Here is a 19344-nt window from a genome sequence, read left to right as displayed (position 1 = left end):
TGGTGAGGGCAAGGATAATAGAAGCAAATCTCCTTTCTGTGTTCTCTCCGGGGACATTTATGGATAAAAAGTAACAGTCAGAAAAGACCAGATGAGTTTCTAAGCTTCAGAGTCATCTACCCCCCCCATCGCCCCCAGTCCCCATTTTGGACCCTAAACAGACAAATAGCTGTTTCCTCTGCCATAAGGGCACACCTCAAAGCCCACCTGACTGCCATCCTTTGTAATCTGTATCATGCAAAGGGCACACAGTGGGGGCAAGGTCTGACCGATTGGGTAATTGGTGGTCTTGGGCTCCCAGTCTGGGGACTGTATTCTGGCTTGAGCCAAAGCCTGGCCACTGTGGAGAGAGGACTTGCCTTTAGTCTGTTGTCCGACTGACCTGTGGTCAGACCCAGGAGAGACATGAAAGAGGCCTCCAATCCATCCCTCTACAGTTTGGCTGAGGCACATTCTCAAATACTCCTCTTGAGAAATCAGTGACAGATAAAAGTATATTTCCCTGTACACAGATTGAACAGTACTTTTTACCATTATGCAGTCTTACATTGTCTCACTACACACACAGCTAAAGCAGACTTTTTCACCTGCAGATTCTGCCTTGGTCAGCCCTATTTCTGGCATAAAGGTTTGGGGTAGCCACTTTGAAAACAAACGAAAGATTCAGGTAAAAGAAATGCGTATGCAGACACCCAGAATTCTTACAGTTCATGCAGCTAAGATCAGGGGCTCCCCGATCCTCTCATTTCCGCCCTCTGTGCTAAATTCAGTCTGTGTGGGGAAATGGATAAAATGCTCACACACCAGCAAACTTCTTCCAGATACTTCCTTTGTGGGGAGAAAAGATGCCTTCGAGTGTGGATTTCTCAAGCTTAATTTCCTTTCCTATTATTGGATGCTGTTAGGACAGCCTCACCACCCAACATCCCCATGGATATTGCATCATCGGCAAAATGGGTTAGGAATGGAGCCCAGTGCAAAGAAAACACAGCCCAGAAGGAGAAGGAGCTCGCTTATCACTCAGGAGAGCAGGGGGAGAGCTCAGAGCAGGGACCCGGGCTCTGGATGACCTTGGCTTTTCTGGCTGTTTTGTCTACTCTGCTCATCCGTCAAGGCTCAACCCCAGTCTACTATTCTCTGCCCACTCCATGCCACCTCCACCTCCATTTCCTGTGGTCCGACTGTCCGTGATCTGGCCCTGGTGTCATGCTGTGGCTTGTGTTTTCTCTATAATTCTCCTCTCCCTAATCAAATCATAAGCCCCTTAAGTTGTGGAAGAAGCTGGGTGAGTGGGCCTTGTCTTCTGCCTGAATCCCATCATGACACTCGGCAAGTAGCAGTTCTCCATAACCTTTGGATGTGAAGTAATTGTGTGCTTGTGTTTTCTCCCTGTGCATGTGTTCTTGGTCAGGGATTTTTTTTAGCTCACTTAAAATTCTGGGACATTGAAGGCCAGAGATGATAAGTAGGTTTGAGGCAAGCATCATTTCCCTCTGATGGATTGCGTGTGACTGGAATCCTCTGTTGAGTAGGCCTGGTATGTCTGGGCTCGGTGTGGAAAGGTGCTTAGCTCAATTAGCAGTGCCTGTCGTGAGCATGGAGTGGTAAGGAGTGGCAAGTGTGCCACAAATTTGCCATGCTTGATCTCATCCAACTGCTTCATCTTACAGTGGAAGAGACTGAGGTGCAGAGAGGGAAGTGACTTTATCCAAGGAAAATCAATTTCCTAAAAGGACTTTGCACTCCGGGCGGTGAGCTAACACATTGGCACCATCCACAAGCCGCTGCCTAGAGCATAGTCTCCGTAAGACCATCTTCTGCTTCCCTTTGAGGTGGTGGATTTTGACATGGGAAGACATATTAGGAAAAGACATGAGTCAGATCTTCTGAAGCCGCTAAAGAGCATATTAAGCCACCGACAGCTTTTTCTGATTTTTGGTTTTCTTGCAGTAGTTCATCTGTTTTGCTTTTTTTTTTCCCCCTTTTTAATGTAAACAGACTTTCTTCTTTGCAGCCAGCCAAGTCTCCCTGGTGAATTTGTTAGAGTAAGGCAACTTTGATGACTTCACAACTGAAAGAATCGAAAAAAGCAACTGGATGTCGTAAGAATTGGTGCTGCTCTTTCTGAGATCAGGCCCGAGGTTTGAGCTGAGACTTGGCTCTCCTTGTTGCTTGGAACTGGCCACACCATGTCACATTGCTTAGAGTCTACTTAGCGTTTCCTTCGTTCTGAATTATTTTCGCATTGATTGTTTAAACTAGCCCCCCGTAGACAGTGAACTCCTCTAGGGCAGGGACCGGGACTTCCTTATTAAGTCTCATCTCTCCCACAGCCCAGCAGACTACCTTGAACTCTGCCCATTCACCAGTTCATTCACTCACAGACAGCTGCATGCGAACGCCATTTGTGGAATGCCTACCTTGTACTGCCAGAACTCATTAGGGAGAGAACTGCTCGGGCAAGATGGGTCATGTAGATAACACCAACTATTAAAATTCTCATGCAACAAGGATTCAGCCCAATGTGACTTTCCTTTGCGCAGCTTGAGCTTTTTAGAGTGGTGAGCACCACTGACACAGGCTTCCAGAGGGATCTGATTAAAGGGAAGATTTGGAAAAGCTGATGAGAAGGTGACAGCGATTCTTTGAGGAGAAACAATGTCTTCAGCTTCAGAGTCCTAACTAGTATTTCCCTTCTTTTCTTTTTCTTTCATTTAACATATTTTTTGTGAAAAAAAATATCTACAAAAGTAGAGAAACTAGTATAACAAGCTCCATGACCCATCAATTATCTTTAACTCACGACCAATCTTGTTTCTTCTTTGTTTTACTCTCTGCCCCCACCCTGGGCTATATTGAAGCAAAGCGCAGATGTCAGATATGTCAGATATCGTTTCGCTCATATGTTTCAATACGTGTCTCTAAAAGGGAATTTAAAAAAGATATTCATGATGCCACTGTGTATCTAAAATATTAACAATGAACCATTTAATAGCATCAAGTATACAGTTCTGTAACTGTCCCATAAATATTTCTTTTTTAAATTTTAAACAGTTTATCTGTTTGTTTCAGTATCCAGATAAGGTCCATAATTGTGACTGGTCAGTATGTTTCCTAAGCCTCTTTCAATTTATAGCAGAAGCTTTTGACTAGGGGCAGTTTTGCTCCTAAAAGGGTAACTTGACAATGTCTGGGGACAATTTTGGTTGTCAAACTGGGTTGGTGGGGAGTGTATCTAGTGGGGAGAAGCCAGGGATGCTGTTAAGCATCCTATCATGCTCAGGACAGCCCCTGACACCCCAACAACAAAACATCCAGCCCAGTGACAAAGGTGTTGAGATTGAGAACCCTGACCTAGAGGTTCCACCCCCTCTCTCTTTTCCTTGCAATGTATTAGTTGAGGAAAACAGAGTTTGTGCAGGCCCACAGAGTTCCCCTATGCTGGATTTCCTTCTTGTGTGCCAATGGTGCAATCTAACATGTTCCTGTGAACTCTGTATTTCCTGCAACTGGGTGACTAGATTGCTCACATTTTTCTCAAGGTGGCTCCTGGGCCCGTGCCGCTCACAGACACAGGCATTTTCCTAGTGGGTGCAGCACTGCCTTGAGCTGGGTCCTCCTGTTGACCTGCCTTGTAGAAAGGGCACGCCTGCGGGAAACGTCACGCATCAGAGGAGAAGCACTTCCCGGGGCCCGGGCTCTGTCCTGGTGGCCCCATTTGGCTTCCCTGTGTGTCCTTCCAACTGGGCTAGTCGTCCTCCAGCTTAAGCAAAACATCTGTCCTTTTGTGGTTTTTCAATTTGACGCTAAGAAACTTGACATTTACACAGATGCAAGTTTTCAAAGCAGGTTCCAGAAATTAAAGTTATTCTTAATCAAATTAGCCCTTGAAACAATCCGGAAGCTCTCGTGTCTGCAGCTGGCATCCTGTCCATCCAGACTCCCCAGATCGACAGGGGGCAATTCACACACAGCCCTTGCAGCAGCCTCCACGGCTTGTCCACAAGCCAAATTCCTGCCATTCCAACAGTTGAGGACAAAAACCACAGAGACAAAGGTAGAGAACAAGACTCATGCTTGTCAAGGAAAACAGCTCAGAGCCCTGCAATTTAATTTTTAAGACAGGCAAGGCCCTCACCCAATAATTGAGTATAAAGTAAGACACACAGTCAGCAGCAAGAGGTGAGAATTCACAGCAGAAAGAGAAGAGGGACCATTTCAAAGCCCCAATGGTCTGCGCCTATTTAGGGCAGAGATAAATAGCCTACTCAGCTCTATAGCCCCTAGGGCTATAATTATAATCACAATCATCAGTGTCCAGGACACGTGTCTAAGTCATCAAGAGCAAGACAGGAGGAAAGCTGGTGCTGAAATGATGGAGGGAGAACTGTTTATTATCCACTGTTCTGGGCGCTGGGAGTACAAGGAGAAAAGACATAGGCCCAGCCTTTAAGAAGTTTATGTGGGTGAACAGGAAGGATTTCAGTGGGGTGAAATTCCATAAATGAGGGAGCACAGTAAGGTAGACCTAATGCAGCTTGAGAAAACTTCTAGGAGAAGCCGACAGCTGGGTTGAGCCCAAGAGGAACAGAAATTAACTAGGTAGAAGGGTGACAACAGGACTCTACAGTTCAGACCTGCAAGGGGCGGGGCGTGGCCTGGCCGACAGGTGGGGCAGGAGACAGGGTCTTTGAGAATGCTCTGTGCAGCAAACCAAGGGCTCTGAGCTTTTTGTTTGTTCTCTGAACTGTAGGGAGTTCTGAAGGTTTTAAGTAGGGGAGGGACATAGTGTGATATACATTTTTGGAAAAGGTTGTTCTGGCTGAAAGGATCAGGACAGGAGGGGGAGCAAAAGCAGGGCTCCCTTAGTGGTTGACAGTAACCCAGGCAAACAAGGGAGGGGTGTGAAGGCAGTGGAGGAAAAGAGGAAGGAGCAAGGGATGACAGGATTATCATAATTCATCCCCCAGAGTGCCATCCCCTACAGGGTCAAAGCCATCTCTCCGGGAGGAGACAGACTCCTGGTGCTATTAAGGTCACAGATAGGGAGCGATGCCCTCTGGATCCCAACCCAACTCTGACTCCCAACGCCAAGCCAGTTTGAGGCTGGCAGGGCTGTCCTGCATTTTACGTCTTCGATGAAATTATGCCCAATGGGATATGTAATTTTTGTAAGGCAGGAAAGCATAATATGCTTTAGGAAGATTTCTATAAAACAATTAAAATATCAAAGAGTGCATTAGCTGGAGAGAACCTGGTAAGTCATGAAGCTGGTGTCCCAGTGCCAGGTGGGGACTGTAAAAGTGTGCGTTCCAGCCACTGGGAACATGGGCTCCAGGAGAGGCCCCGTCATTCAAGGTCTAGGGGGTGCCAGGACAGGGTGGTGGTCCTTTAGAAGGGCTCTGTCTGACCTAGAGACCAATGGGGGAGATGAAAGGCTTTGAGAGAGAAGGACAGTGTGGGCAGCTTTTTAGAGAGGGCAGAGCCGGGCCCTGCTGCCATGGGAAGGGGCTTGCTGTGTTTACACAGTGACATCAGAACCACTGCCAACGGCTCTTATTGAAAAGTGCGGTGATCTCCACAGAAGAGAAGAATGGTATAATTCAGGCTTGCTTTCTCTCCCTCTCTCTCATACACACACACACACACACACACACACACACACACACACTTTTTAAATGTAAAGAGCAAGGGGAAAATGTCTATTTGCACATCTGGCTTGTTCTTTAAATAGCTCATTCCAAGAAAGAAATATGTTCTCCCTGCCTTAATTTATGTTTCTACCTTTTTCTTCCAATAAGCCTGCAGGAGGGAAAAAGGAGGGAGGGGAAGCCTGAGGCCTTGCAAGGATTCGGCAATGGCTTTGGTATGCTGCTGCCTACACAGCAGCATTTAACCCAATTACAGGATAATAAGGGCTCAGACAAATTATCTGCAAATAGATATGTCTATATGTAAACCCTCGTATTTGGAACATGCGTCTGGAGCCAAAGAAAAGTTAAGTGCTTAGCCAGAGAGTGACTGAGCTCACAGTTTTCTCCCCTCAGACCTGCAAGTGGAGATACTTGACTTAGATAAATAAGAAATCCCAGGTACTGGCTACATCCAGATGAACAGTTTGACACAAGGAGGAAGAGACTGTGCTCCCAGACCGTTGCCATCTGCGGTCTGTGCCTGCCCAGTGACCCGGGGGACACTGAGGGCTTCGCTGGGTTGGCCCAGAGTGGCCCTCACACAGACTGGTCTCTGGGGACTGCCTGGCCACCCTCCTCCCCTTCCTTCCCAGACAGCAAGGGGACACCACCTAGAAAAATGCTCACAGGCCAGCCCAAAAGAAATTGGTGCAAGCCTAATTCACAAAGGCCATGGGCTGGGCTAAGGGCAAGTGGGGACAAAAGCAATGCAGGCTTTGTGCATTTTAGGATTCGAAGCCATCAACCAATGCTCAAAGAACTCTGGTGCTCCTCAGCCCCCACACTTTCGCTGCACAGCAGAGCAGGATACTGAGGTGCAGAGAGGAGCCTCATGTTCTAGCCCATGAGGAAGCCAAGGCAGAAAGAACCCAGGTGTCCATCCACATCACAGGACTCTTTTTGGGGCCAGCACCACCCTCCCAGGAAGAACACAGCTGGGGAGTGGAAAACTGTTGTGGGCAGCACAACTCTTCTCTGAGAGCACAATCTACAAGAAGCTGGAATTTGTTTTCTTTTTTTCCCTTTGTCTCCCTAATAATTTACCCCAGAGGAAACTTTTACAAATATGAATTATGTAATGCGCACAACAAAGTGTGCGTTGCATGATGCAAAATCTCTTTGTTGCCATGGGGGTGCGTTTGCTTGAGTACAAACAGGAGCACAATCGAGGACGGCTCTGTGTGTGGGTCTGTGTGTGTCTGTGTGAGTGGCTGTCCCATAGCAGGCCCAGCACTATGACCTCTGAACCATCGTGCTGGCTTAACAGTTTACCCATTTCTCCATTCCGCTATGTGCCTGCTGGGCTACAGTTTTCTGCATTATGATGTGTTCTGCTGCACCTTAAAAACTGTTTTCTTTAGACAGGGTGTTTGCTGTTTTATATGGGACTATTGAAAGCAGCCCACATGTAGGCCTTGGAAAATAGTTCTGATTCCCAGGGAGAGGGAAGTGTACCAACTGAGGCAGCTTTCCCAGAGGTGGTGGGGAGAGGGGGCTTTTCAGGTGAGGCCTGCTAAAGACACCTTGACGCTTTCCCTTGTCATTTCCAGGAGCATCTTAAATCAGTTTGAACATCTGCAAGGCTTTGAGGATGGTCAAGTCAGGGCCTGGCGAAGAGGCTGGAGGAGGGAAGAAGCCCAGATGTCCAGCCTTAAAAGTCCTCTGTCTTAATTCTCGGAAGACGCCCCCAATCCAGCCAGGCCCCCTCCTGCCTGCTTCTACCACCTGTTTTAGTACCAAGGTTTTAAATTCAGTTCAGTGTTCAAAGAGCAGGGGCAGCTGAGTATGGAGCAGGGCAGGGAACGGTGGAAAGACCAGGGCGTTGTTTTTTTCAGACAGGAGGCCTGGCTTTCGTCGAGTGTGAGGAGGGACCCAGGTGTTTTTAGGCAGCCCCCAGAGCAGGCCTGGCTGTCTGGAGTGGATTTCAATTCTCATTTGCCAAACTACACTTTCAAGAGGTGTCAGATATCGAAAACCTCTCCTCCAAGCCAAAGCAAGCATTTGGGGAAGGAGAGGCACAGAAGGGGCTGGGGATGGTAGGAGAATATGCTAGTTTTTAAAATGGGAAAGAGAAATGTTCCTGCACATAGTGTTCCAGGTTGGGTATTTCTTTTTAAAATAATTGGTTAAGCTGTGCATAAAACCAGGTAAGTCTATTCTGCATTGCAAAGAAGCCTGGGCAGAGCCTGGCCTTCCTGGCACAGGTGGGATTTTTGTAAACCAGAGCTTTAGAAGACAAGGGCAGGGGCTGTGTCCTGGTGACCTAAGATGACCCACTTCTTAAGGGAAACCCAGAGGAGGAGAAGGAGGGAATGGCAAGAAAAGGTGTGAGGGAAGTATTGGAAGGAAGGGAGGAAGGAGAGAAAGCGGAGAAGAGGGAGAGGATGAAGGAAAGCAGGCGTGAGCACAAGTTTCTAACTCTGGGGTCTCAGGCCCCTCACCTGTACGAGGCGTGAGGCCAGCAGAGCTTGGGGGCCCCAAGCTGTCTCAGCGCCTCCATCCTTAAGCATCAATAACTTCATTGACAGCTGCCCCCTCTATAGGGTTCAGCATTGTCTGTAATGACTCATGAAAGCATAAAATTAAGACATTCTGGGAAGCCAAGGGAATCTGGTTTAAAATGTGTGTTTGGGGAATGGAAAGCATTAGAAGAATGCTTGTGTCTGGACTATTCTGTTGTTTTCATCCTCTGTTTTCTCTTCAAATTAATGAATGAGTCACGGTCGTCTTTAGTCCTGTGAAATGCCTCCACAGGGGGTATGGGGGGAGCTGGGATCTGACAGCCGCATTTGCTCCGGCTTTTTGGACTGTTCAGACCTGTGGCTGTTTTCCCTTTTCTCTTTCTATGTGTCTCCAGAGAAAGGATCTTTCCCGTTAACAAGCAACACAACTCCAATGTGTTTCTCCTCCCTCCTCCCACCACCAGGTCTAGACCGCCCACCTTGAATAAAACCCAGCCAAGTTACAGGATTTGCAGGCCAGGTTGCCCTAGATCTCTGCACGGTGCAGAAGCTGGGAGGCCAGTTCCCATCTAGTTGAAGCCCTTGCTTTGCCCCACATACCTTTGATTCATCCCCCAGTGTCTGCCTTTGGTCAGTTCCCCAAGCCAAGGGCACCCCTTCAGAGTGTACAGAAATAGCTTGTCAGCCATCACAGGGTTAAAGAACAAGGTACAGCAGAGCCCCATTTTGCAGAGGTGCCTTCCCTCTTTTCTCCCTGCAGGTAGGCCCCTCCCTTCTCTTGCACTTCAAAACTCTGCTCCTCCAGGGCCCACTGTCCAGCCTCCTTGGCCCTGCACTGCTAAGCCTGCTCTGGCCCCACACAGCACTGAGCCCCTGGGACTTTCACAAGCCGGCCATGCCCCATATTTATCTCTTGAGGGAGTCCTTCTTACCTCTGCCTCCATAAAACCAGCTGTTCCTAAATGCTGGCATTAGGAATTACTGTGATAAAAGTCAGGGAGGAGAAAGAGGAGAAGAGGGAGCATCTCATTTGAAGAGCTTCGCGAGCCTTCCCAAAGCCCTTTGCAGTTCCTACCCCTGCCCACAGATGGCTAAGTGACATCCTTGACTTGCTGTGCCGCCACCACCCTCACCCCGCCTCCAGTGTCCCTGGGGAAAAAGACCAAGACTTCTTTCCTGGAGCGCCTACTAGGCACCTAGGGTTTTTCATTATGCCCCAGGAACCCTGCCATTGAATCAGGAAACCGTTGAGGTTCCGGGAGGTTACCAAGCAGCCCGAGGTCTCCTACCCAGAGATGGGGGAAGCCAGATTCACTTCTGGATTCATCAACCTTCTAAGCAGGAGCTGACTGCCTCCTGGGCTCCAGAAACGTCTTCCCAACCTCTAAGTCATTTTTCTTCTTCTGGAAGACAGAACTGGCAGCATCCACAGCCCACCGCTCTCAGAGACCTGGCCCATGGGCTCAGTCTTGAAAGTACATCTTAGCTTGAGGCCAAGCAGTCTTCTGTGCCCAGATGAGACCTGCTGGGGAGGGAGTGGCAGAGAGGGCTGGAGAGCTAAGCCCACCCCCACCCAACCCACATTTCCCCCTCTCTCCCCATCCCAGCCAATGTCCAAAATGCCTGAGTATGTCGTGCCAAAATTAGGCAAAGAGCATTTATACCTTATTACCAAGCCACATAGCAACAACTATACAAATGATCAATTATGCATCAGATAACCTTCACTGCACATTTGATTTAATTACAACACTAAAATTCCAAATACATATATTCCATCGTTATAGATTCTTGCTTGTTGAGTGTGGTCATTTACTCAAAATAAATTGAGGGAACGATGTTTATATATGCCAGTTTCAAAGCCAGTAGAGAAAAGCTGATGTTTATGTAAGATGTGATTATAAAATAATGACTGTGTTTTCTCAGCAAACAGAGTAGGACTCCAAAGACATTCCACTGGAAAGCTCCATCCAATTCCAGTGGAGTTGCCATCGCTCAAGTTCCTTGTGGCATCTCTTTTGGAATTGCCTTCAGAGTCCATTTGTGTGGGCCACATGGAAAAAAAAAATAAACCACTTTGTCCCACCTCGTTATTGACCAAAAAATTTCATTACCCAGTTCAATTACTCACCTAATTCACTGGGATTGGCTTCAAATAATTTTCAGTTGCTTCTAAATATCAGATCAACTCCAAAATGATGCAAATTAGCAGGCTTTGAAGGACATTTCCAAGTACACTGAGTAGGCTCTGAAAACAATCCCAACAGAGTCAGGATCCAGGCAGCATTGGCGGCGAGGTCAGTTTTGAGCTGAACCTTGAAGGATGAGAAAGCTCTGAGGGACCATATAAGTGCTCTACAATGTACCAAGTACTTTTTCCACCTAGCCCTTCTTTGGAGTCTCGAAGCAGTGGGAGGTGGTGTGATGATCACGCAATGGTAGGTGAGGAACGTAAAGCCCAGAGGGAAATCATTCATCCCAGTCCCATAGCTAGAAAACAAATAACAGAGCTGGAACGTGAAATCAAGGCTTTGTGTGCCTGCGTGCACAGTGTCCACCTTCCCCCAACGTCCTGCAGGATCTCAGGAGGCAGAAGCCAGTGAGTAGGCTGGGCTGCCTGAAAGAGAGGAGTCCTGTAAACAAGAGGAGGAAGGCAAGGCCAAGGTGGTAGGTTGGGCTGGATTCTGGGAATCTGTTGGTGCCAGGTTAAACAGCATGGCAGAGATTGAATGCTGTAGCTCCTGGGCACAGAGCAGTGGTGGGGACAGCATGGGACCCCCCCAACATGGTTGGCTCTTTTGAGACCTGGACACTGAGAGGTTCTGAGATGCCCTAACATGGTGAACACCGCAGGCTGCTTCACTATACATCTGCCTAAACCAGCCTCTCGGACTTTCCCGAATATGAAGAGTTGACTCTCTGCAGCCAGAGTTCTGCTGATGGCCCAGGTATACCAAATGGCAGCCTCACATGTGGCAGTGAGCAATGTGAGTGGTGGCCAAGTGTGGGTACATCGGATCCCCTGGGGACATGTTTGTTTTTTCTGGAACCATCCTGACTGGTTCCCAACATCATGGGTGTAGAGTTTCTGCTGAAATTGTCCTGTGGTGTGGTTGGGTATTTGTCTAGTCTGCATTGTTTTTGGTTGGGCAGCATCCTGGCTTGGTTCCTGGGCCTCCCAAGACACTTTGCCAACTCCCACATACTCTATAATAAACTTATTTTCATGTTCGATAGCTAAAGTAGACTCTGTTGTCTGCAATTAAGCACTTTGTTCAATCCATCCTTCTGTACACTGCACAGATGTATACTTTGAACAATTTATTCAACATCTACTAGTATCAAGATTTGTGTTTTGATGTGCATTTTTCTTGTTTAATACAACAACAACTGCCTTGTGACATAATACCCACTAAGAGAGGAATACACTGAAGCTCCGAGAGGTTAAGAAACATAACTCAAGCCGCAGAGTTAGATGTGGGCAGATTTTCAAGTTGCCCACCACTTTCCAATGACCTAAAGGTCTGAGAAAAGGATGCACTGGTGAAGGAACAAAGGTGGCTGTGTCTTTTTAGAGATAGGAGGTCCAGCGGGCCAGAGCATTTTGAGAGGCCCTGATTGCACAACCTCAGGACAGATTTGATGATGAGAAACTGAGGCAAGGACCAGAGAGAAGGCTAATTTGGGCCATTGTCCTCATTAGGTGCACCCTATCTCTGGGTGTGCCTTGCTTACTAATGGTGATAGATTCTGTAAAATGAGGCCAGATTCCTGTAACTTGGGATATGATTTTAAAGACACTTCGACAGCTCACTATTCACAAGACTACGGCAGAACCTCCTTTTATCATGGGAAGAAGCCTTTTGTAATCATACTGTCCCCTCTGCTTTCCTTTGTAATTCAAGATTTTCACAGATGGAATCAATGCACCGTGGGGTCCACCTTCCTTCTCTGCAGCCTCACCAAGGCTTCCCCGTGCTCTCCAGACAAAAGGCTAAGGCAAGAGGAGGGGGAGTGTTTTAGTTCCAAAAATATCCCCTGTCTTTGAAGCAGGTGAATTCTTTCTATGCTTAGTTCTTCAGAATAAGGGTTTGAAAGCCCAGGACTCAATCTTTCCTTGTTGCAGAGAAATGGTTTGATCAGGGCTATGTCTCCATTTCTCAGCAACAAGGAACTGAAAACATGGAGGGCAATGACTAATATCAGTGGGCTCAGCCTCCCCACTTCAGGTTCCCTCCATGACTTCTGGTTCCCCCCATGGCTCGAGGCAGGACGCCTCACCTGCCCAGTGGGAGCAGGGTCCTCAGCAGCCAGAAGAGTGCGTCTGGCAGCCCTTGCCTGGGACAGTCCCCAGGAGGCCCCCGCCCAAGCCCTCCCCTCCTTAATTTCCTCACTGCCTTCACTCCCTTACCCCCTCATCTCCTTCAGCATCCTTGCCTCCTTCACCCCCTTGCTCTCTCATCCCTCACCTTCCTCATCTCTCTACCCCACCCTCCACTCCTCCCAAATTCTCCTAGCCCCCTTACACCCCCAATTCCTCTAACATCTCTTACCCCCTCAATTCCCAGCCCCTCAATTCTTCTCTCCCCCTCCTCTCCTTCTCTCAGCCCCTCACTTCTCCCCTCCCTTACACTTCCCCGCCATACCCTGCTCCCTTTGCATGCCTGCACCTTGGGCTCTCCACACAGCTGCTTCTCCACCTCATCTGCAACCAGCTCCTTCTAATAGAGGCTGGTCTGGTGAAAACCAACCCAGGCCAATTTTCTGTAGATTCTGGATGTGATCATTTCTATTGCAATGAATAGAAAACCTAGCTCAAAAACTGACTTGAACAGTAAGGGAATAACATATTAGAAAATGCAATGGAAAGGCCAGGAGTGGTTCGACCTGCAGGAATGGTTTGATCAGGGGTGTGTCTCCATTTCTCTGTGATCTGCCCAGCTCTGTCCTTTTTGGTGATTTGGCTTCATTTCAACCTGATTTCTCAGATGGTGACAAAACAGCTGCAATTGTTCCAGGCTTCACGTCCACATACCACACTGTGGAGAGTGAGGGGAGAGAGCTCTCCCACCCCACCCCCAGATATTTAACATGAGTCCTGTGCTTCACTCTGATTTAGCCAACCTCAGACAGACATTATGGCCCGGAGAATGTCAAGCACTGATGGGCTCGAGCCTAAGTTCCTTCCCATCTCCGAACAAAGAAATCGCTGTGGCAAGGGGGATGAAACTCCATGGATTGGCTTATGGAGCTGGGAGAGGGATGATTTCCACCAAAGCAGCACGCTGCCCCACTGTGGGAGAGGATAGGGGATGGGGTAGGGGTGGGCTGGGAGCCATCACATTGTCCACCTCCCAGTGAGCTGGTCTTTGGTCTTAGATACAATCTGAGCCTCAGGACATCCTAGTGAAAGCATGGCCTTTAGATACTGACAGACCCTATTTGGATATCAGATCTGCCACTGTCAGCTTAAGGAAGTTTTAACAAGTTGCTTAATCTCAACAAGCCTCAGTTTTCCCAGCTGTAAACTAGGCATAATTCTTCCTGCCTTTCAGGAAATTAATATATGCAGGAGAGTCTGCATGGTGCCTGGACCCCACATCTGTCCAGATGCCTGGACAACTGATATGTGGTAACAATAATTACGAGAATTTTTAAGCCACAGAACTCAGGAGTGGGCTCTGTCTGTTCCCCAACCACCCTATGACTGCCCTCTGCTAGAAGCAAAGAGCCCTTTGTGTTGCATTTGAGCCAGAGGCCGGTACAATGGCCTCAGGTGACCTGCTGAGCTGCTTCTCCTTCCCCCAGCTTGCTGGTGACTCAGGGCCCATGGACATGTGGCTGGTCCCCTCATGCGCCCCCAGGCATCCTAGGAGAGCTAGTTTCAGGTAACACACACAGAACTGGCAGGCACAGGGCTATGAAAAGCTTTTCGTTTGCTTACAAAGTACTAAGCAAGATTCTGGGAGGAAATAAAGGAATAGTCTTGATCCTGAACATTGGTGTCAGGCTTCAAGGCAGAAGTGTGGGCTTTGGAGTCAGACAGCATTGGTTCCAGTCCTGGTGTTGCCACTTGGGACCGGTGTAGTTCGCCCCTCGGGAAATGATTTCCTCCTTTGTAATAAGAAAATAATAATCAGGCTCATTTCATGGTTTTGTTTTGAGGACTGAGTGCAATAAACCGTACAAGGAACCTAGGACTATGTCAGGAATTACTGATTGATAAAGGTTAATGCTGTCATGATCAACTGCCAATAAAAATATTTCAAGAATCTCTCTGCATTGCATCTGTAACATTCTAGGATTTGTTGATTATATCTGGGTTCAAGAAGATTTACAGGATGCTCATATTATCATGCCAGTTCAAATTACATCAACATCTATTCATTCAACTGATACTTACTGAGCACCTACCAAGTGCCAGGTACTCTGCCAGGAGCTGAAAACACAACTGGGCTGCCAGGTATGGTCATGCAGGTTGTGCACTGCACAATTTCATGTGCCTAGTCACATCCTAATCTGTGTAAATGCCCTCCATGCCCTGGAACTGTGCAGTGCACAACCTGTCTGAACATACGAGGTGCCCTGCCTACTCTCTACTCAAATACTTCCACCAAAATATAATTCAAAACTCAGATGTGTGTAATGAGGAAAAGGCAAAGGAGGGCTGCAGTGAGGTCCAAACCATGTAGAACCTCATTGGCCGGGTTAAAGACTTGGATTTTTATCCTTGGCGCAATGGCAAGCCATTGGAGGATTTCTAAAGGGGAGCAACACAATCTGATTTGCATTTTTAAAATATCCTCTGGCTGCTACGTAGAGAATGGATTACAGGGACAAGTGTGGAAAGCAAGGTGTCCTCCACGAGGCTTTTCCAGGAGAAAAATGGTCATATCTTGGACTGGATGGCAGGAAAAAATGAAAAGAGGAAGAAATTCAAAGGTTTATATGGGCTGGGGGTGGGGAGAAGAAGGAGTAGATGGAGGCTGGGCATTTTTTCTGAGAGGGGAGCCAGAAGGAAGACCAGGTTTTCTTCAGACTTCCTAACAAAATCTTCTGTGAAGGGCCTTATGGTGCACCTTCTGTTTCCGTGCCTTGAGACACTTCACATTTCCTCAGCAGCTGCAAGAGTCAAGCTATAAAGGGCAAGCAGGGAGGTGGGTGGTGGGGCAGGCTCAGGGAGAGAACTCCAGCTCAAAGCCTTGGCTCAGGAAGATGCTATAATCTCAACCAGGTCCAGGTCATGTCTAAGTCAGGAGCTGTGCTGAAAGCCTCAACACAGAACTGCAATCCTCACCCATAGGTGACAGCAAATCCAGTGTTTGAATTCCCTGCAGGAAGGCACCTTTATGGAAACCTGCCTGAGGCACTGGAAAGATGAGTCAACCCCAGGCACCAGTCAACCCCACGAGACCTCAGAAGTCTACCTGTTGGAAAGCCTATTATTAGACTTCTAAACTGCCTCAGTCTAGCCCACAGAGGCACATCCTACCTGTATGCAAATCCCCTTTCTACCCTTAAGTCATTCATTAGTCACCAGTGTCTCCCCAGCTAGGGCGGAGTTGGTGCCACTGAGGGCAAAGGTCCCACAAAAATCAACTGCCCTGATTCTCCACCACAAAGGGTGACGATGGGCCAGTGCCCTGGACCCAACAGGCCACTGCCCTGGCAAACAGGCGACCTCTTCCCTGGAGGACAGCTGGACCTCTGAGTACTTTTCTCTCCGAAGCTCAGCTGCAGACCGAAGCCTCAGAGCTGGTCACATGGTGAGGGACCAGCAGGGTGCCAGGTAACCCAGTGGATAGTTACAAAATGGCTTGTGAAGCAGGTTAGGGTCAAGCTTTACCAAAAATTCAATCTTTCAAAGAGTCTAACGGTGAGATGTAGGCTTTCCATCAAAAAAGTCCAAAGCACATTGTCTTTTAGGGTGTGCTATCTCTCTGTTCGTTCGTTCATTCATTCATTCATTCATTCATTCATTCATTCATAAAATGTGAATGGAGCACTTTGTGTCTGGCAACGTGCTAGATCCTAGGAAGAATTCAGACACTGAGAGGGGCAGGGTTGCCACCTGTTGGGAGTGTGCCTTCTAGCGTGTTGGGACCTAACAGTCTCTTTGCCCGAGGTCTGAACGGTTCTGCTCATTGTCTAGGTGTGTCCCTTTCATTCTTCTCAACCCTCAGAGGAGGTGCATTAAAAAAATTCACCAGTACACCCCCTGATTGTAATGAGACCTGCCCAGCAGGGGACAGGATACTCCTGGAGTATTCAGCCAAAGCAGATAACGACCATGAGCTCAAGCCCTTGTGAACAGGATGTAGAACAGATGATTAAGTAGGGCTTGCCAATACCTAGAGAAGTAAATAGTAATAAAAATAGCTAACATTTGAGCTTAATTAACAATGTGCTATTACTAATTCAGTGCTCATAACCACCTTACGAAATTGGTATGATGATTTTTATTGATAAATAACATTTGTACAAATGATACTTTGTTACATGCATGGAATGTGTAATTATTGAGTCAGCATATTTAGGGTAACTACTGACTGGAGTATTTAGCTTTTGTATGGGTTGAGAACATTTCAAGTCCTCACTTTCAGCTATTTTGAAATGTACAATACATTGTTGTTAACTACAGTCACCCTACTCTACTACTGAGCATTAGAACTTATTCCTTCTAACTGTATGTTTGTATCCATTAACCAACCTCTCTTCGTCCTCCACACCCCATACCCACAACCTTCCTAGCCTCTGGTATTCTCTCGTTCTACTCTTCACCTCCACGAGATCAACTTTTTAAAAAGCTCCCACACATGAGTGAGAACATGTGATGTTTGTCTTTCCATATCTGGCTCATTTCACTTACCATAATGACCTCCAGTTCCATCCATGTATGCTCAGCAAATGAAAGGATCTCATTTGTTTTTATGGCCAAATGGTATTTAAATGGGTATGATGATTACTTTGACTCTGCAGATGAGGATATTGAGACAGAGAACGTGGTTAACAGCTTACCCAGTGCCATGCAGGTAGCAAGTAGCAGAGCCAGGATCCACACTGAGGCACCTGGCTCCAGGGCTGTGCCCTAGCTGCTGCGCCGCACTGCCTCTCCTGGGAGTGCCCCCTGGAGAGAAGCATGAATGCACTGCAGGGTGCCAGGCTTAGCACATCTGTAAAAGACAGTCGATATGGGGTTTCCGGACAAGACCAGAGAACTATACTGTGTGGTTGGGACAGTGACTGGTTGAACGACTGTCTTCAAGGGGAAGCAGTGACTGGGCTGGTGTTACCCTGGAGGGGCACGTCCTTGAGGAGGGCCACAGGGCATGGAGTTTGCCACTTAGAATATTGGAACCAAACATTCCAACAAAAATGCCATCAGCTTCGGCCTACTGAGCACGTTCATCAGTGACTCAGATACACAGGGGAGAGGCTGTGCGGCTGTGCCTATTGAGTCTGCAGAGGCAGGAGGGAGAGCTGGTACAGGCCACGTAGACCTCTGTCTCCCAAGCTGGTGGTCTCCCTGGAGGAGGAGAGAAGACGGTTACAAGCTTCAATGAGATGACTTCTGGCAAACAAAAGCAGTCATCGCTTAGTAGAAGGAGGCATTTATCAGCAGGTAGAACCTGGCTGGATGCAGTAAGGATGCTGGTTTTGTGGTATCCTGTCCCAGTCCTAGACACTCTGGAGCCTGGGCTTTAAATCCCATAAGGCCCCTGGGTGAGTCAGCCTCAAAGAGCTGCTTAGCCTGTAGGCTGCTTCCTGTGACTAGATCTCTCAGAAGTAATATCAGAAATGAGATTTGTGAGCAGAGGCTGAGCTGGGACAAGAGTCGGCTCTGTTGGCTTGGTTTGCACTGTCACCTCCAACCTATGTGAATGCCTGTGAGTCTCCTATTAAATCCACTCCAAAGCCTTAGCTAAAAGACATCCATGTCACTACCACTTACGTATTAGCAGGAATTAGTGTCTTGGTTCCCAGGCCAAGGACTAAGAAGCACCCAAGAGGGGCTAAGGAACCACCCAAGACAGACTGGCACCCAGGGTCCGCTGCAAAGTCAGGTGGGAGGATGGATTATCTCCCGTTGCTGTTAGTTTCCTAACAAACGACCACCAACTCTGTGGCTTAAAACAACACCCACTTATTAGATCACAGTTCTGTAGGTCAGAAGTCTGGTACAGCATGGCTCAGCTTAGGGTCTCACGGTCCAAAATCAAGGTATCCACCAGCCTGGGCCCTGATCCAGAGGCTGTGGAAGAGAATTCAGGATCCAGCGGCTTTCTGATGTCATCCAAGAGCCTCTCTCCGCTCTGTAAAGCCACCTTGCCACTGCTCCCTCCGTCTTCAAACAGCACTAGTGGATCAAGTTCTTCTCACACTTCGAGTCTCTCTGACTTCCCTCGCCACATCTCTTCCGCCTTTCTCCCCTGCCTCATCTCTCTGACTCCAGCCAGAGAAAGTTCTCTGCTTTTAAGGCCCCCTGTGATTAGAATGGGCCATATTTGCATGTAACTTGTGGCAAGCTTTTATTAAAAAAAATTTTTTTTTGTAGCATTTTTTGACCTACAGCTGGAATTCCATGTATGGGCTTAAAAAAAAAAAGATCTCAAAAGACAAAGGATAGAGAAGGGGTGGTAACTGGTGACAGCATCATTCCCTACCCTACACACACACATGCACAAGTGCACACACATACATGCACACACACAGACCCGCACATACGCACATGCTGGGATGCTGGGTGCCTACATTGAACTCTTCCTGGAATATCACACACTGAGTAGATGTCATGAGTACCATCACAAGCCACCCCAGCCTAGGGGTATAACAGCCCCTGATAACAGTGACAAAATAGTATTTCTTCACTCGTGCATCAACTGTGTGCACCACTGCCAGGAGTGCTAGACCCTGTCTCTGTCCCTGCCTCACAGTTTAGCTGTAGAGAAGGATGAGTTACCCCTAGGGGAACATAATGTCAGGAGGGGCATGATAGGAGTCAAAAGAAAGTGTACAAGCCCCAGTCCGAAGAGCTGAGGGAACATCCATCCCAGTTCTCTTTCCACGAACACGTTTCCCTGGCTTCATTCCCCTGGAGTGAAGGTATCCACCAGCCTGGACCCTTATCTGGAGGCATGATCTCCCTGCCCCCAGGACTCCACTTCCAAACAGGGGACGGATGACACATC

At 47.9% G+C, this 19344-nt stretch overlaps 1 long non-coding RNA gene across 2 annotated transcripts; it reads right to left on the bottom strand.

Annotated features, from left to right (window-relative positions):
* Positions 1-9547: 9547 nt before the first annotated feature.
* Positions 9548-10548, bottom strand: LOC135970433 (uncharacterized). 2 transcript variants are annotated; one of them, XR_012434362.1, is made up of 2 exons: positions 10287-10548; positions 9548-9680 (listed from the first exon to the last, which is right to left on the bottom strand). It is a non-coding gene; the product is annotated as an uncharacterized lncRNA (long non-coding RNA). The 2 variants fall into 2 exon arrangements; XR_010586108.1 differs by having other exon boundaries at positions 9548-9677.
* Positions 10549-19344: the final 8796 nt, after the last annotated feature.

The sequence above is a fragment of the Macaca fascicularis genome, chromosome 4 (genome assembly GCF_037993035.2).
Source record: "Macaca fascicularis isolate 582-1 chromosome 4, T2T-MFA8v1.1".
NCBI lineage: Eukaryota > Metazoa > Chordata > Mammalia > Primates > Cercopithecidae > Macaca > Macaca fascicularis.
Note: the sequence above shows the minus strand (reverse complement) of the source record. Positions and strands in the feature narration are given on the sequence as shown.